We start from the raw sequence: 9,102 nt of genomic DNA on the forward strand, positions 1-9,102 counted from the left end.
ATCTCCCAGAGCTTGCTCAAACTTATGTCCATAGAGTCAGTGATGCCATCCAACCATCTCATCCTCTGTCATCCCCTTCTCCTCCTGCCCTCAATCTTGCCCAGCATCAGGGTCTTTTCCAATGAGTCAGCTCTTCGCATCAGATGGCCAAAGTACTGGAGTTTCAGCTTCAACATCAGTCCTTCCAATGAACACTCAGGACTGATCTCCTTTAGGATGGACTAGTTGGATCTCCCTGCAGTCCCAGGGACTCTCAAGAGTCTTCTCCAACAGCACAGTTCAAAAGCATCAATTCTTCGGCACTCAGCTTTCTTTATAGTCCAATTCTCACATCCATACATGACTACTGGAAAAACCATAGCTTTGACTAGATGGACCTTTGTTGGCAAAGTAATGTCTCTGCTTTTTAATGTGCTGTCTAGGTTAGTCATAACTTTTCTTCCAAGGAGGAACCATCTTTTAATTTCATGGCTGCAATCACCATCTGCAGAGATTTTGGAGCCCCCCAAAATAAAGTCTGTCACTGTTTCCACTGTTTCCCCATCTATTTGCCATGAAGTGATGTGACTGCATGCCATGATCTTAGTTTTCTGAATGTTGAGTTTTAAGCCAACTTTTCATTCTCCTCTTTCACTGTCATCAAGAGAGTCTTTAGTTCTTCTTTGCTCTGCCATAAGGGTGGTATCATCTGCATATCTGAGGTTATTGATATTTCTCCCAGCAATCTTGATTCCAGCTTGTGCTTCCTCCAGCCAAGTATTTCTCATGATGTATTCTGCATATAAGTTAAATAAGCATATGTTAAATATATAGCCTTGACATACTCCTTTCCCTATTTGGAACCAGTCTGTTGTTCCATGTCCAGTTCTAACTGTTGCTTCCTGATATGCATACAGATTTCTCAAGAGGCACATCAGGTGGTCTGGTATTCCCATCTCTTTCAGAATTTCCACAGTTTATGGTGATCCACACAGTCAAAGGCTTTGGAATCGTCAATAAAGCAGAAGTAGATGTTTTTCTGGAACGCTCTTGCTTTTTCAATGATCCAACGGATGTTGGCAATTTGATCTCTGGTTCCTCTGCCTTTTCTAAAACCAGCTTGAACATCTGAAAGTTCATGGTTCACGTACTGTAGAAGCCTGACTTGGAGAATTTTGAGCATTACTTTACCAGCATGTGAGATGAGTTCAATTGTGCGGTAGTTTGAGCATTCTTTGGCATTGCCTTTCTTTGGGATTGGAATGAAAACTGACCTTTTCCAGTCCTGTGGCCACTGCTGAGTTGTCCAAATTTGCTGGCATATTGAGTGCAGCACTTCCACAGCATCATCTTTCAGGATTTGAAATAGCTCCACTGGAATTCCATCACCTCCACTAGCTTTGTTCATAGTGATGCTTTCTAAGGCCCACTTGACTTTGTATTCCAGGATGTCTGACTCTAGGTGAGTGATCACACCATCGTGATTATCTGGGTCGTGATGATCTTTTTTGTATAGTTCTTCTGTGTATTCTTGCCACCTCTTCTTAATATCTTCTGCTTCTGTTAGGTCCATACCATTTCTGTCCTTTATTGAGCCCATCTCTGCATGAAATGTTCCCTTGGTATCTTTAATTTTCTTGAAGAGATCTCCAGTCCTTCCCATTCTATTATTTTCCTCTGTTTCTTGGCACTGATCACTTAGGAAGGCTTTCTTATCTCTCTTTGCTACTCTTTGGAACTCTGCATTCCAGTGGGTTATTCAGTTTTAATCCTGTTTTCGTCTTTAGTAGTTTTAATAAAGAACTGCTGAGAGAAAGAACGAACTGTAATTCCCCCATCACTACTATTTAATGATTTCAGCAAAAATTGATACTCCCTTTGGTCAAGGGGTTGAGAGTGACTGTCTGCAAAGAAGAAAATATGGCGTGCCTGCTCGCTGTCTCCGCCCACACCTCCGCTGCTGCTTAGGACCCGGCTTTGCTCCTCCTGCTTCTCCGCCTTCTTGCCTGTGAGCTGCCCCGCGGCCGCCAAGGCGAATGTGGCCGACAGGAAACTGTACATCCAGGGCGTCCCGCGTGGCGCCAGCGAGAACGAACTGAAGAAGGCATATGGAAAGTTAGACAAAGAATACCATCCTGATAAGAGTCCAAATGCTGGTGACAAATTCAAAGAAATAAGTTTTTCATGTGCTGCTGCTGCGAAGTCGCTTCAGTCGTGTCCGACTCTGTGCGACCCCATAGACGGCGGCCCACCAGGCTCCCCCGTCCCTGGGTTCTCCAGGCAAGAACACTGGCGTGGGTTGCCATTTCCTTCTCCAGTGCATGAAGGTGAAAACTGAAAGGGAAGTCGCTCAGTCGTATCCGACTCTTCGCGACCCCATGGACTGCAGCCCACCAGGCTCCTCCCGCCCATGGGATTTTCCAGGCAAGAGTACTGGAGTGGGGTGCCATCGCCTTCTCCGGTTTTTCATATGAAGTACTATCAAATCCTGAGAAGCGGGAACTATATGACAGATACGTAGAACAAGGTCTTCGGGAAGGTAGCGGTGGAAGTGGTGGCGTGGGTATTTTCTCTCACATTTTTGGTGGAGGCTTATTTGGCTTCATGGTCAATCAGAGCAAAAGTCGAAATGGCAGATGCATCCCCTCAAAGTATCTTTAGAAGACCTGTGTAATGGCAAGACGACCAGACTACACCTTAGCAAGAACGCACTCTGCCGTGCGCACAGTGGCCAAGATGAGAGTGTGGAGCTATTCAGAAGGGTGGTGCTGGTCGGGGTCGAGGTGTACACATCATGATCAAACAGCTGGCTCCAGGAATGGTACAGCAGATGAAGTCTGTGTGTTCGGACTGTAATGGAGAAGGAGAGGTAATTAATGAAAAGGACCGTTGTAAAAAATGTGAAGGGAAGAAGGTGATTGAAGAAGTCAAGATTCTTGAAGTCCACATAGACAAAGGCCTAAAACATGGACAGAGAATTTACATTTACTGGGGAAGCAGAGCAGGCCCCAGGAGTGGACCCAGGAGACGTTGTTCTTTTGCTACAAGAAAAAGAACATGAGGTGTTCCAGAGAGATGGGAATGATTTGTACATGACATACAAGATAGGACTTGTTGAAGCTCTGTGTAGATTTCAGTTCACATTTAAGCACCTTGATGGACATCAGATTGTGGTAAAATAACCTCCTGGCAAAGTAATCAAACCAGGATGTGTTCTTATAGTTCAAGGTGAAGGAATGCCACAATATCATAATCCCTCTGAAAAAGGTGATCTTTACATAAAGTTTGATGTGCAGTTTCCTGAAAACAACTGGGTCGACCTAGACAAGCTTTCTGAATTAGAAGATCTTCTACCATCTAGACCAGAAGTTCTAAATATTACTGGAGACGCAGAGGAGGTAGAGCTTCAAGAATTTGATAGCACTCAGGACTCAGGAGGTGGTCAGAGGCGTGACGCCTATAATGATAGCTCTGATGAAGAAAGCAGTAGCCATCATGGACCAGGAGTGCAATGTGCCCATCAGTAAACTCTGCAAACAAATTGCACGGGTGGATTTTCTTTCCACTTTGGCCTGGTTTGTTTTCCGCAGTCCAGCTGGAGCATCTGGTCAACCCAGATGAACTGATGGACATCTGTTGGTCTATGTGTAACTTTTTAAATTGGTATAGTATCTACAGAGTATATAATTTAAACTAACCACAAAGCTTTACATCTTCATCTCCACTGTTCTATAGCAGAATAAAACACTTGAAACAAGACTCCTTTCACACATGGGTTATAAATTTCAGTCCTGATATCTGTGCTTGATTTTTATCAGTTTTGTGTAGATTTTGTGTTTCATATTTTAAATTCAAATCCCACATTGTAAAGTTTCTATACAGTTTGTCCTGAAGCTTTGTGTTTGGCTGCACCTGCATAAGCTGCTACAAATAGAATAAAGAATTTCATAGGCTGTATCTATCATTTAGATTCATGGAAAAATGGACTTTGCACACAATGGGTTTGGAGCTGACTGGGAACAATGGAAAAAATATCATTAGCTGAGCTGTGGTTGTAAAGTTTTGGGCAGGGGTGTGTTTTTCTTTCTTATTTGTACCATCTTGTGAAAGGTTTCTGGAACTGGATAATAAAAAGCAGTTGGTGTTTATTAAAAAAAGAAAAAAATATGGCATGCTTGGAGTCCCTTAGCTTGTGAAATTACCAAGACTGATTATTTCAGCATGGTTGTCTCCAAGCCAGCTTCAACACAAGAAAAAAGGACTGGTAAGATGCCTTCCCCTGAACAGTTTAATTTGTTTGACACATCTTATTGGTAAAAGCTCAGATGAAGGGATACTGAAGCTGGGCGAGAGCTGGGATCTCTAAATATGTTGAAAATGTTATCTGTTCTTTCTCAAATATGTCTCTCCCCTTCAGGTATTTGCTCTGTGATAGCCTTTTCCCTTGGCAGCCGTTGAGTCTCTGTGCCTCGTATTTCAAAACTGATAAGGAAAGGCGAGACCCTCCTGTGTTGCCGGGCACCTGGGGGAGAGAGGCCATATGTAACTTGGGCTGTGTAGCCTCACAGCCAGTGCTCGCCCACCTCCCCCTTGTTGTGCAGGCCTCACTTGGCTAGACAGCAGAAGGTAACAGAGAAGGAGAAAATAAATGGGCTTTCTCTGAAGGACTCACACATGCACTCTCTACTGCTCTCCTTATCTGCACACTTGGCAAATTCTTTACAACATCTGATCAAGGAAGGGCTTTTTTTGATGTTTCTGCGTGTTCTAGATTTACTGCCCTGCTGCTGGGATATGGTGAGATGCCCTTATCAGGAGCCTCTTCAGAGCCTTTTCCAGATGGCTTGCAAAGTCTGTGTATTTTTAAATAAACATCAAACTAGTCCTGGAATGTGGCTTCTCTGGAGCTAAAGCAACATTTGCATAAAGCAGGAGAGTAGATGCCAGACCCTAATCCAACTGTGTCCCTTCTCTCTCCCCTTCCTGTCTCACCCTAGACTTCCCATCATGTTAATTCTGCTGTCAGAACCACTCCGTTAGTCCCCAGGATCAGGACTGAGCTACAGGAGGGGAAGCTCCTCATGGCTTCCAGGCTTCTGCCTTTCTAGCTGCCTTGAGCCTGACTCTGTTGGCCAGTGCTGGGAGGCTCACTGGTGGAAGGAGTTGGAGATTTTTGATGTGCTTATTACTCAAAGGCTTCAAAGCTCTGATCTATATGTCTACCATGATCAGGATCTCCAATAGAGTGGAGGAGGGGGCATGAGAGGTGTAGGGGGAGGCAGATTGACGTGAAAGCAGACACCTGGGCAAAAAAGCTGAAAACCCCCACTTCTTATCCATCCCTGTATCACAACTCTCAGTACCTAGGAAGTCATAGCATTCACATACCCATAATAATGGGTTCTCAATGAGAATCTCTTCCCAAATTCATATTAATAGCCCCCTTCCCATTGTCCTCAGGCTTGCAGTAATATGCCAAACCTGAACCCTTCAACATCAAGGTCAATTACGTTCAAAGTGCCTACATATTTCCAAACTTGGAGAAGACATCCCCGCAAGTGGAAGATTCCTGAAGCAAAACCTCCCATAATGGACAAGCCCTAGACCATAGGGGTTTTCATAGAATCCAGAAGTCAACCAATATGTGACTTGGATTCTATTTGCAGGAATTCTTTATCTTTAAGGTTATACCCACACATATATATGTACACACACACACTCCCTAGTTAAACCTGGTCATCTTGAATATTGGGGTAGTCTGCTTGATTTCTCTTCTTCTACAGGAAAAAAAGCAGTGTTTCAGACTCTATAAACAACAACTGGTGGTCTGAGAGCTAAGGCAGGGTTAAGAGTAGGATGCGGTGGAAGACAGGCTGACATCCTAAATGCATTGCATCCAGATATGTGGACTTACATATAAATCCTAGAGGGTCAGAGGCAGAAAAAGGAAATGATATGTTGCTTTTCAGATATGTGATCTTGGGTACATTACTTATTTTCTCTGAGCTCTTCATACGTGAGAACAATGATCATACTAACCTCCCAGAGATGAGATGAGACGTAAAGGCTAATAGCCAAGTGTTATATAAATGTCAATAACAACAACAATGATAACAATAACAGCTGCCACCAAGAAGGGAAGTAGGGAAAAGCATTGCAAAAGAAGTAGCGTTACCTGGACAGCAGAGCTGGAGAAGCTGCCTTAGCCCAGGTAAATATGCACTTCCTTCTCTTGAGATAAGAGGGCTGCTCCTTCTCACCTTCCACATTGTTTCTCTACTCTAATGCTCCTTTCTTTTCTCACAAATTACACAGACTCAGCTCAGCAAATGTTTGTTCCCCACAATGGCTACCAATCTGGCCACTTCCTCACCAAACTTGGGGATTTGTGTGGATCATAGTATCAGTGACTAATGTAGCCCTAGAGGTCAAGTAGATGGACATAGTTTGAAAGAGAGAAAGGATTCCTCCCATTTCTCACCAGCCTGCTCCATTGTCTTTCCCTGCTCAAGCTATCCTATCTGTACCAACAGAAATATAGTGCCTAGATCGAGGGATATAAATTTCCACTCTACTTAGATCTGGTCTAATCACACTTATATTTTCTGTTCAATTCTAGACACTTTGTTTTGTAGAAAATATTAACTAAGGAAGAAAGAGCAGGATGAGGAAAGATCTGGAAATCAGGTCTTAGGAGAAACAAATTAAGGAACTGGAAATGTATATTACTCGAGGGGTATACATGACAGCTCCCTTCAAATATTTGGAGACATAGCCTGTGGAAAAGCAATTAAGAGCTGTGGGTTGCCTCCAGAAGGCAGCAAAGGAGTAAGCTCAATGCATGCAAGTCCTAAGGAGACAAACTCCTATTCCATATAAAGGAGTATTTTCTAGTATATAAAGCAGTTCAAAATCAGGGAAATCTCCCTTATAAATTGTGATCTTCCCATTGCAAGTGGTGCCAACTCCAGAATATGGTAGTGAAGATTGAATGAGGGTATAAAGGATAAAGTCTTTATATTCCTTCCATATCCAAGCTTTTTGTTGTCCTTTTGCCCACTTTTATTTGTCCCACTTTCATTCTCTTTCTCAGATGGGCATCAGTGAGGTTGAAATAAGCAAGGAATTCCCAGCAGTTCTCAGCTTCAGCAGTGATATATCTTGGGAAACTTACTCACGTAAGGAGAAACAAAAGACTCTCGGATTATGTTCAGGAAGTGTGTGGGGAAAGAGAGAAGGGAACAGATTCCATCTCTCTCTATGAGCTAAGAAGCAGCTAGATGGCCATCAAAATATCCAAAGGCAATGTTGATTTGAAAGCTGGGTTAGTAGTTAATGGTATCTCATTATTGGGAAGGTGTTTCTCTCTATATCTGCCAGTTCAGTTCAGTGGCTCAGTCATGTCTGACTCTGCGACCCTATGGACTGCAGCACGCCAGGCCTCCCTGTACATCGCCAACTCCTGGAGCTTACTCAAACTCATGTCCATAGAGTCAGTGATGCCATCCAACCATTTCATCCTCTGTCGTCCCCTTCTTCTCCTGCCTTCAATCTTTCCCAGCATCAGGGTCTTTCCAAATGAGTCAGTTATTCGCATCAGGTGGCCAGAGTATTGGAGTTTCAGCTTCAGCATCAGTCCTTTCAATGAATATTCAGGTGTGATTTCCTTTAGGATGGACTGGTTGGATCTCCCTGCAGTCCCAGGGACTCTTAAGAGTCTTCTCCAACACCACAGTTCAAAAGCATCAATTCTTCAGCACTCAGTTTTCTTTAAAGTCCAACTCTCATATCCATACATGACTAGATGGATGACATGACATCCATACATCCATAGCTTTGACTAGATGGACTTTTGTTGGCAAAGTAGTGTCTCTGTTTTTAATATGCTGTCTAGGTTGGTTATAACTTTTCTTCCAAGGAGGAACCATCTTTTAATTTCATGGCTGCAATCACCATCTGCAGAGATTTTGGAGCCCCAAAAAATAAAGTCTGTCACTGTTTCCCCATCTATTTGCCATGAAGCGATGGGACCAGATGCCAAGATCTTCGTTTTCTGAATGTTGAGTTTTAACCCAACTTTTGCACCCTCCTCTTTCACTTTTATCAAGAGGCTCTTTAGTTCTTCTTCGCTTTCTGCCATAAGGGTGGTGTCATCTTCATATCTGAGGTTATTGATATTTCTCCCAGCAATCTTGATTCTAGCTTGTGCTTCCTCCAGCCCAGCGTTTCTCATGATGTACTCTGCATATAAGTTAAATAAGCAGGGTGACAATATATAGCCTTGATGTACTCCTTTCCCTATTTGGAACCAGTCTGTTGTTCCATGTCCAGTTCTAACTGTTGCTTCCTGACATGCATACAGATTTCTCAAGAGGCACGTCAGGTGGTCTGGTATTCCCATCTCTTTCAGAATTACCACAGTTTGTGGTGATCCACACAGTCAAAGACTTTGGAATCGTCAATAAAGCAGAAGTAGATGTTTTTCTGGAATGCTCTTGCTTTTTCAATGATCCAATGGATGTTGGCACTTTGATCTCTGGTTCCTCTGCCTTTTCTAAATCCAGCTTGAACATCTGAAAGTTCATGGTTCACGTAGTGTTGAAGCCTAACTTGGAGAATTTTGAGCATTATTTTGCTAGCGTGTGAGATGAGTGCAATTGTGCGGTAGTTTGAGCATTCTTTAGCATTGCCTTTCTTTGGGATTGGAATGAAAACTGACCTTTTCCAGTCCTGTGGCCACTGCTGAGTTGTCCAAATTTGCTGGCATATTGAGTGCAGCACTTCCACAGCATCATCTTTTAGGATTTGAAATAGCTCAGCTGGAATTCCATCACCTCCATTAGCTTTGTTCGTAGTGATGTTTCCTAAGGCCGACTTCACTTCGTATTCCAGGATGTCTGGGTGAGTGATCATTCCATCATGATTATCTGGGTCGTGATGATCTTTTTTGTATAGTTCTTCTGTGTATTCTTGCCACCTTTTCTTAATGTCTTCTGCTTCTGTTAGGTCCATACCATTTCTGTCCTTTATTGAGCCCGTCTTTGCATGAAATGTTCCCTTGGTATCTCTAATTTTCTTGAAGAGATCTCTAGTCTTTCCCATTCTGTTGTTTTCCTCTATTTC

The 9,102-nt window shown here is 43.1% G+C and overlaps 1 pseudogene; it reads left to right on the top strand.

Moving 5' to 3' along the window:
* Positions 1 to 1,899: 1,899 nt before the first annotated feature.
* On the top strand, positions 1,900 to 3,672 carry LOC120866626 (annotated as a pseudogene).
* Positions 3,673 to 9,102: the final 5,430 nt, after the last annotated feature.

Source organism: Oryx dammah, unplaced genomic scaffold (genome assembly GCF_014754425.2).
Source record: "Oryx dammah isolate SB20612 unplaced genomic scaffold, SCBI_Odam_1.1 HiC_scaffold_8, whole genome shotgun sequence".
In the NCBI taxonomy this organism is placed as follows: domain Eukaryota; kingdom Metazoa; phylum Chordata; class Mammalia; order Artiodactyla; family Bovidae; genus Oryx; species Oryx dammah.